At 41.0% G+C, this 18469-nt stretch overlaps 1 non-coding gene across 1 annotated transcript; it reads left to right on the top strand.

Moving 5' to 3' along the window:
- Positions 1–17898: 17898 nt before the first annotated feature.
- Positions 17899–18004, top strand: LOC114226169 (U6 spliceosomal RNA). Its single transcript, XR_003612692.2, has one exon. It is a non-coding gene; the product is annotated as a U6 spliceosomal RNA (small nuclear RNA).
- The last annotated feature ends 465 nt before the right edge of the window (positions 18005–18469 follow it).

Genomic DNA, 18469 nt, shown 5'->3' on the forward strand with positions numbered 1-18469 from the left:
AATATCAGTCAAGACTAGCATCTCCAGGACTTCAGGTTCCTGTAACATTTTATTCCTTTTTCATATCAAGCGCACACAAGTGTTCAGGATGTTCTCGTGTCCACGGCACAGGGGACAAGTGTTCCTGAAGGGTTCCACTATTTCAGGGAGCCACGGTCTGGCCAAGTCGCCCAAGCTCTGTGCTGTGGGCAGATCTTCATTGAAATTAGGAAACTGATTATAGTCACTCCCCCACATAGTTTACTTTCTCTGATTATTTTCTTCTTTTTCTCCGTAAGTGAACCATATCTACTTATTTATAAAACTCTGCCTGCCCACCAAATGGCCTCCGGCTATAAAAACAAAGAAAATTCATAATTAAAGTATTAATAGAGTTTTAAAAGCTAGCAGAAATAATGATAAAAACATGGGCCTCAAATCTACAAATTAAGCACAAAATTACATTCAGAAATAATTTTCTCCCAGTATCCAATCAAGGTGGCTCAGCAGACTGCAAAGACAATATAAGGCAGAGCAAAGCATCTAAGAAATAAATGACCCTCATCAAACAAGCATGTAATTTCTGCACAGGAAGCAGGACTGTTTTTACTTTTTACTCACTTCCTCTTTAACCATTTTAGCAAATTTATATTTGAATAAGGAGAGACAGGGAGAGTGTGGGAGGCAGGGAAGATGAATAGATGTTTTTTCACAGTTCCCAGCCGGCCAGGAGTGGCCACAAAGGCTTTAGAAGGTCAGGACCTTCCTAAATTCATTTGTCTCCATCCTGAGGGCTCTGGTTTTTCAAGTGGGCTGCAAGGCTGAAGAGTTTACAGTAAGCACAGGGGACAGCAGCAGGGACACACAAGGACACCCATCCGTGCCAAAAAGGGATCCATCTTCTGGATAAAGACCATTCACAAGCAGTCTTATTTCCATGAGTGCTCATGAGATCGTAGATACATAAGCTTCTAGACTGACAGCAAACCACAGTTTGCCCACATATAAGGAAACACAGCTGAGTTCGTGCTGAGCATAAAATGTGCTTGAGAAATCCCCTTGTCGAAATTTCAGTCTTCTTTATTATTTTGACATGAAAAATATATTTGCTTTGGACTCACTATGGGAAAAAAAAAAACTCAAGGTCTTTATACAGGACCAAAACAAAAATTACTCACTCACAAAATTGTTTTCATCCTGCCAAGTAAGCAAAGTGACCACTTGATAAGCAAGAATTGCACACCAGTCCTTAGACAATTATCACCAATACAAGCTCTGTGAGTTATTACTGATTGCTTTTTTTTTTCCTAAGCAACTCAGCAAAAAATATTCTAAAAACATCAGAGTGACAGAACTGAGTTCGGAGGAGACAGGACAACTACATGAATGGTTTGAGGAAAAAAAGACTATGGATGTGGATTCTCTACCATTAAAAGCCCCAGAGTGTTCTGCTTTAGAATTGGGGTTTCTGGAAAGATCCCTTTGGCAGAGATTTAACATCCTATCCAAGTTGTAGCCAGGGTGAGTCTCCCATTTGAAGCAGGTTAACGTTTCCTAACTGGCTAAATTTTGTAGTCTTTAGACCAGATTCTTGCAAGCATTTGCTTCCAGGGAGTTTGGAAGCTACCTGTAAGGGCACTTGGCTGTGCCAGACAGACACTGCAAGTCCCAGCTTATGTGGAATGGGCAGACCGTAAGGTCAGGTTCCTCCCGCCACAGCAGGTTTGGCACCAGTTAAGTCCATTATTTCCCCTTGAAAGGAATAGGCTTGTCAAACGCGGAGAGGAGGGAGCTTCCCCTACACCCCACAATTGCTGTTACAGATATTTTTAGCATGTGATCAAATACTGGTATTTAGGATTCGAACAAAGGGCTCTCTCAGCTAAAAAACATATGCCAGACTTACTTTTCCATAGAGACAACCACTTCTGGATCCCGTCTCTAATATTCTCTCTAATAAAAGACTACTAGGGCTTAAAAGGTGAGTCTTATTAAATCCTTCCTAAGTTATATGCAATTAGAGCATTTTAGTCTCAATCCATTGTCCTTTTCATGTCAAGCAGACTGAATCTCTGGCGGCATCATTTGAACACTGAACAGGTGGTTGCCTCCTCCCAAATCACCTTCTTTTCCGCAGATCCTTCTCTAATTATTCATTCCACAAACACGTGTCGAAAGCCCACGCCATGAAAGCCGCTGTGCCCAGCGTGCGGATGTGACCGTGAACACAGTGCTCTCTGCCCCAAACAGTTATTCCAGCTGAGTGCGGGAGAATCTTAGGCAACCTGCTTTTTCACATCTCAGGGAAAGTTGCCTTCTACCTTCATCTTAGGTGAGACTATTACTCAGTATCCTACTTCTTGGTTTTATCAAAAATTTCTGATGAAAAATGATATGCATACTTACTGACACAACTGAGAAATGTCGACATGGATGAAGGAAAAAGTAAAATCTTATGTATTCCTCTCACTCAGAGTTAACTGTTAAAACATCAGGGGGTATATACTTCCAGACCTTCTTCAATGTGTGTGTGTGCCTGCAGTTATATACACTATTTTGTGAAGTTTGCCCCCAAAAAAGAGAGAGCAAGAAACAGAGTGGCTGAAGCAGAGAACCAGAGGTGGAGTGAGGGAGAGGGGGAAAGAGAGGGCAAGTTGGCATTTTCCCTGAAATCAGTTTAGGTCTGCTTTGGCTCCAGGATCCACCGGTCTCAGAGTCCTGGGCCAGCCAATTAATGAGCAAAAAGCTTCTATCTTACTTGTCTTCCCAAGCACACTGGATCCGTAAACTAACCCAATCCTGCAATAACCTGCCCACAAGCCCAGGGCCACTAGAAATTTACACTGGGCCTATGAATAGTAAAAAGCACCATTGCTTCCTGACTGGTTTAAAAAAACATTTATTTAAAAAAAATTTATTAAGGAATTATGAGTTTAGCAGTGTGTTGGAGAAATAATTTCTATCATGAATTTTTGACTACACATTTTTTTTTTTGCTTTTCTTTATGCTTATATTTCAATATCGGATTAACTTGTCACATCACCTCCTGTCTTGACATTAAAAAGGTTTATTTGGCAAAAAGGAAAAAAAAAAAGTGCCTAGTCACAAACCAGCCAAAGGTTCTGGCTGAGCCCAAGGTCATCACTGAAGAAAAGCAGATTGATGGCATTCAAATGTACTAGAGTAAATTTTTTTTTTTTGGTTAAAAATATACCCAAGTCATGTGTCAGAGCCAAGAGACCAAAATACACCATCTTTTCAGGCAAAAAAAAAAAAATCCATATGATACAAAAATACCTTATGCTAACTACATTCATTTCTCACTCGTTAGTGAGGGTTTTGATGTCACATGGAGAATGGCTGTTTTCCTTCTGGTTAGTAAAGGAAAACCAGGTCTCTGACAACCCCCATGAGGGGTCCCCCACCTGCCTGGATATCCTCCCGGAAAATATTCTTCATGTTTCCACCCCAGGGCTTGACAACACCAGGAGTTAGTCCCAAAGCAGAAGTAGCCACCCCTGAGGGTCTGGGGATGGGCTGGAATAGTGGGGCAAGAAGACAAAAGCATTCAGTTCTTCTAGGGGAGAAGGAGCACCTGCTTGGGAAGAAGGGCCCAGCAGCGCCCTGGCTGTCACAGAGCCCGTTGCCTTGGAAGAAACTGCTCACTCAATTCGCTTCCGCCTCATCACAAGAAGGGAGATGAGTCCCATGACCAACTTTTCTGTTAAACATTACCGAAGGGGAACACACTGAGCTCTTGAGGTGTCTGTGATCATAGGGCAGGCTCTGCAGTCACTTAAAAAAATCATAAAAAAACTCTCAAAAAGGCTGTGTCTGTCAGTGGGCTCTGAGCATTTTCTGTGAATGCTTACTGATTACTGGCCCTCCAGTCTCCCTGCCTCCCCGTCTGCAGACAGGCTACCAGGAGGGTGCTCCCACCCTGGCTTCGAGGCCCACCCAAGGGCCCATATCAATTTAGGAGCAGGGATTGATGATGGGAGGGAAAGCCACCTGCCTCTCTGAGGTTGCTCCACCCTCCTGAATCTTGTCATCTCACCCTCCCCAACCCCCCTGATGACACAATGTGTTCTTCATCAGCCACCTGGCCCTCTGCCCTGCAGACGCCAGCCAGCCTTGGGAGATGGGGAAGAAGGAAGGGTGTTCAGTCTCTCGCTGAGTCGCGAGACTGACTGCAAGCTAAAATTTGGGGACTGTAGAGGGGAAAAAAAAAAAAAAACCAGGTAGATTATTTCCTCTAAGGCCTAAGAAAGAGCAAGAAGGTCTGAGCAATTCAGCAGCCCGCCTGCTTCCAACGTTCCTGCTCAGCAGGGACAAGTCTGTGGCCTCCATCTGCACAGACACCTGCTCTTGCACTGCTACTCAGGGCCCCTCTGCAAACGGAAGGTCTCACACAGCCCGAGGAAGGAAAGGCTGGAAAGCAGGACCCCTCACAGGGAAAGCAGGGGACACATAGAGCTCAGCAAACATCGTTTCACCAAAGGACCTAATTAGAAGGAAAGCAAAAATTTCCTATTTACTATGTCTACCTAGTTGCGATAAAATTCACAGCTGTTGCTTAACATACTTCTGACGAGAACATGTTAAACAAACATACATGTGGAGGGGTGCACAGTGAGCAGTTTTCAATCGTACCTTAAATCAAATTTACTTAAACCTCGCTAATTTTAATTCTTCTTACTCTGCAGTTGACATCATCATCATCACATGATTAGCAGATCTTCTATATCATCATTAAAAAGGGAAACACCTCTTCAGGATGAAAACAAAAGCACATGCCAGAAAGATCAAGCCCAGCTTGGGCACATCGGCCAGGCCTATAGTCCAGTTCTCCAAGCAGAGAAGACATGGCTTCGGGGATTCTTTCTCTTACCCTGTTTTGTTTCCTTTGGGGCTTTCACTGCTCACCTCCGGTGATGTCGCTGCAGTGAACAAGCAGAAAAAGCAGAATCGTGACAGCCACCGGACCCCTGCGGCCCCCAGCCTGCACCAGCCCGCGGTGGCCACCGGGGACACCGGAGCCAGGCACTGCCTGTCACCCACTCAGCTCCCGGCCAGAGGAGGAAGGGCCTTACCTGCCATTGTTCACCTTGACCACAGGTGAGACTAAACCTGAGGAAGCCCGGCTCCCAAGATAAAGGACTAGGAGGGATGAATAATTAATAATTCACTGGAACTTGAAGCGGATGGTAAGTGTGAGGCCAGGGTGAATAAAAGAAAGAAACATTAAACGGAAAGGCCAGGTTTTATTCGTAAGGAAGCTCAGACCAGGGATGCTCATGTTGAACTGCTGGGAACTGGGGCCTCCTTTTCCAAACACTAGTTTTGGACTGAGAGAAATCAAGCCTTGGTTTCCCAAAAAACTCCAAGGGGAGGCTTGCTGTTAAAGGCAAATGCCGTCTTTGGAGGCCAGTCACGCTGGTTTCTGCACTCGACCCCACACCCCAGTGGGTTGTGGGGAGTCCATCCCGTTCCTAATAGTTCTCATTCCTAGGAAACTTCCTTTTCATTTTCAAAGCAGTTTATTGCAAGCACAACAACTCAATGAAGCCATTTGCTGATTCTTTCAACCATGTGCCCTTCATTCAACAAATCTTTAGGAAGCCTCTCTCTGTGCCAAGATCTGTGCCGAGACATTGGAATCAAAAAGAAAAATAAGACCAAATTGTCTCCAGACAGGCTTGCGGTCTTGTGGCTTTAAATGCCTGTCTGTGGTGGTGACCTCCACATTGCTATCTCTAGCCCAAACTTCTCCCCTGAACTCAAAACTCAGAGCCAACATCTCTCCTGGCTACTTCATGCTAACTAATAGGCATCTAAACAGAAGTTGTCCAAACCCAGACTCCAAACCTTGCTACTCCCACAGCCTCCCAGCGCACATGTTTCTTGGAGTAATTGATGCCTCCGGCATTAGTCAGAGTCTGTTTGGGATTTTGACAGCACAACAGTTATTTTAACAGAGGGTTGAATATAAATCATTGATAACTGAAAAGGCAAAAGAAGACCTCTGAGGTAACACTGTGGTGGTCAGTGTTGGAGGTAGCCACTACCCCAAGAGGTAGGGGAACAGAATAAGGGTTGGGGTTATCTGAACCTACAGTCTGCAAGGTGGGGCCCACAGAGCTAGATCTCTGAGGAGAGAACCAAAGCCCCCAGGTGCCGGTACCTCTGAGAGGGCCCAGTGAGGCTTGTTCTGGGGGTTTGAGGAAATTGGAACCAGCTACTGTGGCAGCGTCGCTGACAGGAACAGGAAGTCCTCATGATGGAACATGGCCCCCTCCTTCCACAGGCTTGCAATCCCCTCTAGCACCTCTAAGCTCTGTCAGCAAAGCTTAATGTGGAGCAAACTGGCAAAGCTGAAGGCTGGTCTGAGAGAGACATGAGCCTAGAAACATGCACTTAAGAACCAGCACAGTCCACCTCTTCAGCTGCTTAGTCTCCACACACCTTCCTACCAAACTTCTTTCTCTCATACCGCACCTCCAACTTGCCACTCGGCTCTACCTTTAAATCCTCCCAAGACTTGGCCTTGTCTCACCACTGCACTGTCACCACTGTGTTCCTGGCACCTCAGCCTCACCTGGACTGGCACTGTATCCTCCCGAGAGGCTTCCTTTACCTGGACTCCAGTCAATTCTCCACACCGAAGCCAACGTTACTGTACTCATTAGCTAGGGCTGCCGTAATGTGCCACATTACCACACACTTGGTGGATTAAAATGGAAATTTATTCTCTCACCCTTCTGGAGGCCAGAGGTCTGAAATCCAGGTGTCAGCAGAGGCGCTTACTTCTGCAGGCTCCTGAGGGAGAATCTCGATGTTCCCACCTCTCTCCTAGCTTCTGGTGGTTGCAGGCAATTCTTGGCCTCCCTTGGTCTTGTAGACACATCACTCCAACCTCTGCTTCTGTCTTCACATTGTCTTCTTCTCCATGTATCTGGGTGTTTCTGTGTCCATTTCTCTTCTTATATGGACAAAAGTCATTGGGTTTAGGGTCCATCCTAAATCCAGTATGATATGATTTTGAGATCCTTAACTTCATTATTATCTACAAAGACTATTTTCATAGAAGTTTGCATTCACAGGTATTGGGGATTAAGACTTGAAAATTGTTTAGGGTCCACTGTTCAACCCACTACGGTGATAGTGTTAAAACACAAATCAGATCATGTCACCCCTCTGCTTAAAATCCTCCCATGGCTCCTATCATGCCTTGCGTAAAAACTGCACTTGTCTACAGCTCTGGATGCTACACCTCTCTGATTTCCTCTCCTACCTCTCTCACCTTCTTCACCCCACAGGAGCTACTTCATTCCCCACACTCCCCACTTCATTCCCCACACTCCCCACACATGCCAGCTTCAAGTTTCCACACGTGCTATCCCTCTACAGAGAATGTTCTCCCTCCAGATATCCCCATGGCTCTCACCCTGCGATTCTTCAGAGTTTTTCTCAAAAGTCACCTTTTCAGCAAGGTTTCCCATAACCTTGCTGTATAAAATTCCACCCTCATCCTCATTTCCTGCTTTATTTTCTGCCAGAGCACTTAATGATATATCATACTATAAATTTTCAGTTTTTATTACTTTCTTTTATTACTGTCATTAAAATATAAGCTCCACGAAGACCATGTTTTTTTTTGCCAATTTCATTCACTGCTTTTCCTGAAGTACTTAGAATAGTGCCTGGTACCTATATGCACTCAGTAATTATACTTTAAAATGCAACTTATACAACTGAAATTGCACAAAAGAGAAAATATCAAAGTTCCTGTTTTAATAGGGGCCAATCCTAGAGAAGCACTAAAAACAGCAAGTACGTCATAAATGAAAACATATGCAAATCTCATTTTAGTGTATCTGATTCACCTTCTACTGGTGATATTTAATGATATCAAGCAGAATGCAGAATTGTCACCAGTGGAATAAAATAGTTTGAAACTTTTCTCAAATATAAAAAATAAAAAAACAATTCTGATTAACAATGATAGAGGAAAGACTGAATTCTTTCTATTCTAGCTGTAAAATATAATGTTACAAAATCTTTGTCATATAGAAAGGCAATTAAAGAGTATTCAGCAAAAATTTCTAGGGAAAAAAGGACTTTAGAGATGCATCAGAAGGTTAATTAATGAAAATGTTATTTTCTGGATTATTTTATGTTTTCAGCATCTATCAGCTTTTTAAATGACTTTTTAAACTACTTTATTGAGATGTAATTGATATAGAATAAACTGCACATATTTAGACTAGGCAATTTGGTAAGTTTTGACATTTCTGTAAACCCATGAAATTATCACCCTCCAGATAGTGAATCACATCACAATTAAGATAGTGAATATAGCCATTACCCTCATTTCCTTGGGACCCTTAATAACCTTGTAAGCTTCTCTTACCTGCTCTTTGATAGGTTGTGGTTTTATTTGCATTCAGTTTAAAATACTCTCTAATTTTCTTTTTGATTTCTTCTTTGACCCATTTAGAGGTATATTCTTTAGTTTCTAAAGATTTGGAAACTTTCCAGAGATCTTTGTTTTGTTGGTTTCTTATTTAATTCCATTATGATTACAGAGCATGTTTTGAGTGACTTGGATCCTTTTAAATGTATCGGGACTATTTCATGCTACAGAATATGGTCTACCCTAGCAAACGGACTATAAAAAGAATGTGTATTCCACTCTGATTAGATGGCATGCTCCCTAAATGTCAGTTAGGTCTAGTTGGTTGGTAGCGTTGATTTGGTCTTCTATACCCTCATTGATTTTCTTATTTATCTACTTATTCTATTGATTTTTTGAGGAAGGTGAATTGAAATCTCTAGCTATAATCAAAGATTTTTCTACTTCTCTTTGCATTTGTTAGTTTTCACTTCATGTATTTTAAAGCTCTGTTAGTAGGTGCATAATATTTAGGATTTTTATGTTCTCTTGATGAATTGGCTCTTTCATCATTAGAAAATGACATTTTGTAGCCTTGGTAATACTCTTTACTCTGAAATCTACTTTCTCTGATTGAAATATAGCCATTTAGCTTTATTTTGATTGGTATTAACATGGTAAATTTTCCCATTTTTTTATATCCAACTTATTTGTATCTTTATATTTAAAGTGTGTTTCTTGCAGGCAACATATAATTAGTTCTTGCTTCTTTAATCAATTTGACAATCTCTACCTTTTAATCAGCATTTATATGTAATATGATTACTGATAAGGCTAGCTTTAAGCCTATCATCTTGTTTTTTGTTTTCTATTTGTCCCATCTGTTCTTTATTCTTTTCCCTCTACTTTTCTGCCTCCTTTTTGATTGAGTACTTTTTACAATTTCATTTTATCTCCTTTCTTGGCTTATTGACTATAACTCTTCGCTTTCTTATTTTAGTGTTTGCTTTTGGGGGTTGCACTCTACATCATTAATATAGATGATATGCTTTCAAGTAAAATTATATCACTTTATGTAGAGTGTAAGAACCTTACAAGAGTATATTTCCAATTATTCCCTCTAGGCCTTTATACTGTGTTTCATGCATCCTACTTATGCATATGTTACAAAACTCATGATTGTTATTATTTTTGTTTAAACAATTACCATTTTTCTAACTGCTTTATTGAGATATAATTCATATACTATATAATACACCTTTTGGATTTGAATAAAAAACACAATTTAGTGTTTTTTAGTATAGTCACAAGATTGTGCAATCATTACCACTATCTAATGCCAGAACATTTTTATCACCCCAAAAGGAAACCCCTTTTAGCCTGTATCTCCCAAATCCTCCATCCTTCCAACCATAAGTAACTACTAATTTCCTTTCTATAGATTTGCCTATTCTGGACATTTCATATAAATGGAATCATACAATATATGGTCTTTTATGACTGGCTTCTTTTGTCTAGCATGCTTTGAAGGTTCATTCATGTTGTAGTATGTATCAGTATTTTATTCCTTCTTATTGCTGAATAATATCCCATTATATAAATGTTACTTTTAAATACTTGTATCAGTTGATGAACACTTGGGTTGTTTCCACTTTGGAACTATATAAATAATGTTGGTATGAACACTCTGAAAACAAATAAAGGAAACCTCATTTAAACTGGAGTCAGGAGCTCTGATGCACTACCTCTCAAGCACTACCACTCACTGTGAGAAGCGTATCTCACATTCCCCAACAGGAAGAAGCTCACTCTACATACCCCATCAGGAAGAAGGAAGAATTCCTCCCTGCCTAGCAACAGCCCAGCCAATGAGAAACCACCACACTCAGCCAACAAGAAGTTATAACAGCCCCTCCCAGCTTCTTTCTTTCCCTGGTAAAAGCAAGCCACTCTTTTCTGTTCCCTGAACTTGTCTATGGTTCACCACAGTTGGCTTGTCCCAAATTACAATTCTCTGCTATTCCCAAATAAACTAATTTTACTGGTTAAATAGCTGGCTCTTTAAAAAAAAAAAAAAAAGGTCAACAACACTCATGTACATGTGTTTGTGTGGATATATGTTTTCATTTTACTTCAATGTATACCTACAAGTAGAATTGCTGAATCACATGGTAACTCTGTGTTTAACCATTTGCGGCGCCGTCAGACCATTTTCCAGAGCAGCTGCACCATTTTACATGCCCATGAGCAATTATAAGTGTTCCAATTTCTCCACATCTTCATCAACACTTTTAACTATTTGTCTTTTTGACTATAGCTATCCTGGTGGTATTTCATTGTGGTTTTGATTTGCATTTCCCTGATGACTAATGGCCGATTAATTATCTTTTATAAAACTAGATTTAAATATAAGATAAAATAGTATATATTTATCCATGTAGTTATAACCTTCAATATTCTTCAGTCTTTTTGTAGATCCTTATTTCCATCTAGTATCATTTTTCTTCTGCCTGATGGACTTCCTTTAATATTTCTTATTTATGAGTCTATAAGTGATAAATTTATTGCATTTTATATCTGTAAAGTCTTTCTTTTGCCTTCACTTTTTGGAAAAATGTCTTTGTTGGGTATAAAATCGGGTATTGACATGAGAGACGATGGACTCTGAGAAACAAACTGAGGGTTCTAGAGGGGAGGGGGGTGGGAGGATGCGTTAGCCTGGTGATGGGTATTAAAGAGGGCACATTCTGCATGGAGCACTGGGTGTTATGCACAAACAATGAATCATGGAACACTACATCAAAAACTAATGATGTAATGTATGGTAATTAACATAACAATAAAAAATTTAAAGAAAAAAATAAAATCAGATATTGAAAGGGTTCTTTTTTTTCCTTTCAGTCCTTTTAACATGTTGCTCCAGTGTCTTGTGCTTTGCTTGTGTGCATGTGTGTTTTTCTGATGAGAAACCTGCCATCATTATTATCCTTGTTTCTCTGAGTGTAACCTGGCCTTTTTCCTCTAAGCTGCTTTTAAGATTTTCCCAGTGATCTGATTATGATATGCCTTGGTGTAGCTTTCTTCATTTTTTTTTTTTTTTGGTGGTTGGGGTCATTAAGCTCCATGTACTTTTAATGAAATTTGGAAAGTTGGGGACCATTGTTCTTCAAATAATTTTTCTTTGCCCATTTCCTTTTCAGAACTCTAACTGCTTATATATTAGGCCATTTGAAGATGTCCCTTAGTATAGAGATGCTGTGTTCATTTTTTAAAATTATTTTTCCTCTCTTTGCTTCATTTCAGAACTGATAAATATCTCTTTGTCTTCAAGTTCACTACTCTTTTCTGCTGCAATTAATTCTTCTGCCATTAATTCTCTCTAATTTTTTGCTTCAGGCATTATAGTTTTTAGCTCTAGAGATTTAACTTGGGTCTTTAAATGACTCTCATGTCTTTACTTACCTTTTTAAACATATGTCATGCCGTTATAATAATTGCCCTGTGTTCCTGCCCACCAATTCTAACATCTGTATAAGTTCCAGTTGACTTTTATTGATTTTTTTCCTTATTAGGGTCATATATTCCTGCTTCTATTCATACCTGGTAATTTTTTATTGAATGCCAGTTATGAATTTTTCTTGTTGGCTGCTGGATATATTTGAATTGCTATAAATATTATTGGCTATGTCTGAGATGCAGTTAAATTACTAGGAAACAGTTTGATTCTTTTTCTTCTTTTTAAGATTTCATGGGTGAGAGCAGACCAGTCTTCAGTCTAGAGGTCATTATTTCCTACTATTTAGGCAATGTGCTTCTGAGTATTTTACCTAATGTTTTGAAAATTATGAGGATTTCCAGTCTGTGTGGTGGGAGGAGGTATTATTCTTGGCCTTGTACAAACTCTAGGTATTGTTCTTCCTAATCCTCTGGATGGTTCTTTCCCTGGCCTTACGTAGTCTTCTCACACACACACAGACACACACACACACACACACACACACACACACACACACACACACTGATGAATGCTCTGCCAAATACTTAAAGGGAACTATCTGTTCTTTGGAATTCTCTCTCTCTGTGCAGCTCTGTCCTTTCCAGTACTCCATGAACTTTAGCTGCCTTGCCTGACCCTCAGCTCAGCCTCTTTATCCAGGGAATCAACCAGGTTCTGCCTGGATTTTTTCTCCTTTGCCCTATAGCCTGGAAACACTCAATGAAGTATGTTAGGGCAATTATAAGGTTTATTTCATTTGTTTCCCATTTCTTGGGGATTAGTGTCCTTGGCTTCTTGATATCCAGTCTCTTGAAAAATCACCATCTCGTTTATCTTGCCCACTTTTTTGTGGTGTTGTTGGTAGGAGGCAAATGTGGTGCCTGTTATTCCATCTTAGCCAAAAGTGGAAGTCTCTGATAGCCCTTTAAATTTTCGGTTTATTATGATTTCTTTTCTTATTCTAAATAAATTTTCACTTTTCTACTTAATTTTTATTTGTAATTTTGTATCTTTTTCTTAAAGAGGGCCTCCACTGCTGTATAATCTCTAGTTCCATACTCAGGCTCTTGAGCTGAACCACATGGGTTGGAATTCTGCCTCCACCTCCTATTATCACTGTGACCTTGAGCAGAAATGGTATTATAAATTATGGGATTACCTATACAGAGTGTGAGGGCTTAGGATGACAGATACCTCCCTACATAACTGATGAGAACAAAGAAAGAATAGACCACAAAAGAAAGAGTATGGCCAGAAAAATGGGATAACCAAAAGAATATAATGTCCTGGAAAACAAAGTAGGTAACCTCCCAAAGAAGGGGAGAGATTAATATATTCTATGCCACTAAAGATCAAAATGAGGACTTAAGAATTGCCCCTGGGTTTGGCAAGACAGCAGTGCTGTTTGATGTTGTCAAATAGGGATATGAATAGGCTTTACCATATACATTAACAATGAGTGTTAAATAAGAATTTCATGCTAATTCCTTAGCACATAGTAGGCATTCAAAAATATAAGATATTATTGTTACTATTATTATCAAAATTATGTTCACCTTTTGCATGACTAGATCCAACCCATGCCTCACCCTCGTATATAAATGTTAGGGCAGATTCAGAGTCTCTCTCTGATATTGTCTCTGTTTCCCTTGGCTCATCATCACTCATACCCCAACGCATGAACTAGGGGTCTTTCTGTCACACACACATCACATCACATCACAGGCAATTGATACTACAAGCTACCTTGGTTTTTTCCATGGGCAGACATTTCTCCCAATATCCCTCCCTATCTTATTAAAATAATGTAGACTTCACCAATTATTAGCACTTCCCATGGATTGAAAGCCAATGCTTGGTCAATCCTGGGTCATATGCCCATATGCTTAGAGGCTAGGAAAGATGCTTGGGCCAGCTTTCCACCACGATTCCCTCTAAGTAAGAAGGGGAATGGACTCTTAGCAGACAAAGACTATGGCCAGTGTTCCCTACATCCAGCCAATTTCCGGGGTCCAGGACATAACCAACCAAACCAAAAAGATACATGGTTGCAGTATATCAAACACCTTGAATTCTATTTCTAAATTCCCTTTTTAATTTAGGGAGGCACTGAATCCATTTGTAAGCCCATATGGATTCCAACTGAAAAATTGATCCTAAGGTTCTGATTCATTGCTGTATGAATTGTATTAATGCTATTTGCAGAGGTCTATGTGAAGTCCCAAATCATACCTTTCAAGATGAGAAGTATAATTTGTACCAAGAATCAACTGATTTAAACCCCAAACACACCTGTGTTGAAGCTGAAAATTTGCTATCTGGGCTTCTCTGAACCTTGTACCATAAGTCTTTCTAGATGACTAAGTCTTCCGATACTTGAAAGTTTAATCATTTAAACAGAAGACTTTAGAATTTTAATGCTGTGTGAGACAAAAAATCTTCCTGAACAAATATATTCCAGTTTCCTAAACAAGGCAAAATGAACATTATTTTACCTTTTCTTAGAGACTCCAGGTTACTCATAAAAATATCATAAATGGCCCAATCTAGAATAGATTTAAGACTCCAAGGATTATTTAACCCTACACTAAATGGGCCCAGATGGTTGGTTTTAAGTTCTTGGCACTATTATAGTTTTTCTCTCTCCCTTCTTGTTGGCATCTGCCATTTCCTGCTGTTATCAGTTACTACCTGCGGTAGTAGCTTCTTCCACATTTAATCATTTGTTGCTTTTTATATCTGAGAGTTTAGACAATGGATGAGAATTATGTATAAAGTTAGTATAAATGGATTCTGAATGGGGCCCTGAGAGATTTCACAAGTAAACAATCTAAAGTTGCTCAAATGCTGTTTTTGAAAATAGGTAGGGTATAAACAAAACTATGGAACATTGTGTAACATCAATGCTGGCTTCTCAGTTGTTTTGTTGGTTTATTTCATTTTCCTTACTTCGTGGTTCTTGGCCCTGTCCCGTACTGGTAAGGATGATGAATGGTAGTTTCCCATGACAGAGACTAGGCTTCTGGTGTACTTCCTTCTCTCTATATCATCATGGGCATCCGCCTGGTTGAACATATAGCCAGAATGACTAAAAGCATGAGCTCTTGTCCTGGGCCTTATTGGAAGAAGTTTGTTCCATAGGTTTGGATTTGAGTGGGCTGAACCCCGTGAGGGGAAGTCAGGCTGTCAGCCACCACATTCCCATCCTGCAGAATTAGCTCCCAAGCACGGCTTTGTCTCTGGAGCCTCTTCCTGCAGCACACCATCCAGCCCCAGAATTTCTCTGTACCAGGAAAAACCCCTGCCCAACATTTTAGTATAATCCTGGGGAGCGTTTTCAATGCATGAGTGAGCTTCCAACCATTTAATTCCTTAAACAGCAGAAACTTCAACTGTTCCCAGGAGTCTGTGCATTGGCTCAGAAAAAGCCCTGCTGCTTCCCTTCCCTAAAAATCCACTGGCAAAGGATGGCTCCGGCATCCATCATCTGTTAGCACAATGGCTGTAGGGGAGGCAGGGGTTCTGATCCTGGAACCTGCGTCTCATGGTCCCACCCCCCTGCTCCCCAGAAAGGCTGGCCTGTGAGCTTCTTTCCAGCCTCTTCCCTCTGGGCAGCTCCTGGCTTACCTGACCTATTTTCTATAGGCTCAAGACAGAGAGCATAGGAAAGTGCTGAATCACTCTAGGGTCTGCAATGTGTCCAGTTATAAAGCCCAATGTCGAAGTGAAATACCAACCTTTTAGTGGCCCCATATCTCACAGATTTAGTGGTCAATTCTAGTTAAAGATCAGCGTCTGTTTCTTTATTTTCTTTCCCTGGAGTAAAAGAAAAAAAGTTATTTTCTTTTAGGAGATTCTAGATTATTTATTTCTAAACATCATTAGAGGCTATATGTTTTCTCAACGATGGGAAAAGTAAAGATTTCATCTATTCACCCAATCAGGATAGAATTGTTTCTCCTTTTATTGTTAGGAAGTTTTCTTCCTTCCCCATCTCTAGCTCAGTGTCCTGGGTCTCTAGGTACATAGTAGCTACTCAAGAAATATTCATTGATTGAGGGGCACCTGGTTGGCTCAGTCTGTAGAGCATGCGACTCTTGATCTCAGGGTTGTGAGTTTGAGCCCTGCATTGGGTATAGAGATTACTTAAAAATAAAATCTTTCATTGGCTGAAAGAATGAATGGAAGGATAGTTGGACAGAAAAATGCTGTGCACTGTTGTCTTCCAGGGCACCCTCCCAACTAGGTAGAGAAGCCTCACAATGCTTCTTGGCAGCCCTTCTTCAGGGACCATTGAACCAAAACAAAACGGAATCTCTTATGTCAGAGACAAAATGGAAATGGTCAGCATAGGTGCATAAAGGAAACCTAACCTAACCTTATAGGAATTTATGGTTCTTAGAAATCAGCAGGGGAAGGGTGCCTGGGTGGCTCAGTCAGTTAAGCGGCCAGCTCTTAATTTTGACTCAGGTCATGATCTCAGGGTCCCGGGATCGAGCCCCACATCAGACTCCACACTCAGAGTGGATTCTGCCTGAGGATTCTCTCTCCCTCTCCTTCTGTTTCTCCCCCACACTCGCACATTCTCTCTCTAAAAAAAATAAATAAATAAATCATTAAAAAAAAAAAACTCAGCAGAAGGCACCAGCCAATCCCTAAATACCAAGTCTGTTTATGACATGTCAGGACTTAACTTGCTCCCCTGACTCAGCTGCCCTGATCCAAAGAAGAAAGAAGACCATTAGGCAACCAATCAGCTGAAAAAGCCAAATAACTTCTGCATTTACCCCATAAAATATCTCTTAGTCTATAAGGAACCTTGAACTCGCTTCTCCCAGAGCCATGAGTTTCCCAGGCTGCATTTTGAAAGTCTTGCAATAAACTCTTCTTTCTGTTTTGTTTTATTCCTTATATGCAGAGTTTGGTTTCTGACAGGACCCACCAACTGAAGGTGGATTCTGTCAAAGGCCTATTTGGGGTTCATACAATAGAATTAAATAATGAAGACACTTTTATTTATGTCTTTGTTTTACAGAAGGGATGGATGAAAACCTAGCTCTCTCAGTCCTGGGTAGAATTTCTCAGTGAATGGTTGGAGAATTTTGTTTCCCACACAGCTCAGCTCTGTGCATAACCAGGGTCTGAACAGGAGTTCAAGTGGCTCCTCGGGGGCCCTGAAGCGATTAAAGTTGGGCCTTATTCTTCTTTGTCATGAGGCTGTTGGATTTTGTGGTCTTTTTAGAAGCCTTGGCAACCACTGGCCCCATTTTCCAGAGGGCATCCTCCCTCAGATGTTCCTGGAGGCCACTGCCCCCTGAGAATGCTGCAGACGAGCCCCGGGGCCCACAGAGTCAGAGGTGGGGGCTCAGTTTCATGGAACCAGGCCAAGGCTTCCTAGTGTAGCTCGGTACCTCTAACTTCCTTACTCCCATCCCCTCGGATCAGTTTCTCCCTTTCCTGGAGCTAAGCCAGGCTTCTGGAAGCTGTCTCTCCCTCTCAACAGGGCCCTCTAATTAACATTTCTTCTCTTTTTCTCTGCTCCAATTCCATCCGCAGCTGCCTAATCACAGCATTAACAACTGCAGATCTGATCCCACTTCTGATACAGCCTAGCCAAGGGAGGGCTTTGAGCCAAGAGAAGACAGGCTTGTGGTCATGAGAAATGGAAGGAGCCTCCCTAGGATGAAAAGAGGCCACACAGTGCTCAGCACGGGAAAAGTGCTCTTAAATAGTTGCTCTTCGGAGACTAGTCGTGTCGTCTTAAAGTGACTCCCCTCATATCGCTTACTAGTGTCAAGGGAGGGGAAAAAAAACCCAGCAAGCGGACAATGGAGAAATTATACAACACGTTGACTGGGTGGTCCAAATTATCATCTGCGTGGGACAGATGACATTGTGTGGCTCCAGATGTGGAGGATAGGACACACCTCATCCGGGCAGCATTCTGGCTGTGATTATATAACCAATGTAACCATGAGGAAACACCAAACACAGAATGAGAAACGTGTATGAAACAAAATGGCACGCAGTACTCACTTTGGCAGCAGATAGACGAATGTTGGAACAATACTGGGAAGATTAGCATTGCCCTGCACAAAGATGATACACAAATTTGTGAAGAAAAAAAAAATGGGGGCAACAGGAGATCGACATCATAAAAGCCAGATTAAAGGAGGCTAAAAAGACATGACAGCCAAATGTGGGATCTGACCCTAGAGCGGAGCCCGTACCAGAGGGGAGGTCCTATAAAGGACACTGACAGGTCAGCCAACAACACTGATTTGTGGAGCATAGATCAGATAAAAGCACTTTGTCAGGCTGTATGGTTATGTAATAGGATGCTCCTAGTCCTAAAAGACACACACTAAAATATTTAGGAGTGAAGGGCCATGAAGTGTGGAACTTACTTCTACATTGTTCTGAAAAAATTACATTTTACATATAAACAATATACATATGTACAGCTAGAGAGATAAATACAGATGTATATTCAATGTATATGACGTTTTTCTCTGAACTGTTTTATATAAATATACATATATATGGAGTAGGGGAGAAACATGCAAACGATAAAGCAAGTGGAGGAAAATGAAGACAAT

This window comes from Eumetopias jubatus, unplaced genomic scaffold (genome assembly GCF_037043125.1).
Source record: "Eumetopias jubatus isolate StellerSeaLion01/CBP00866 unplaced genomic scaffold, mEumJub1_p1.0 scaffold_3, whole genome shotgun sequence".
Classification (NCBI taxonomy): Eukaryota; Metazoa; Chordata; class Mammalia; order Carnivora; family Otariidae; genus Eumetopias; species Eumetopias jubatus.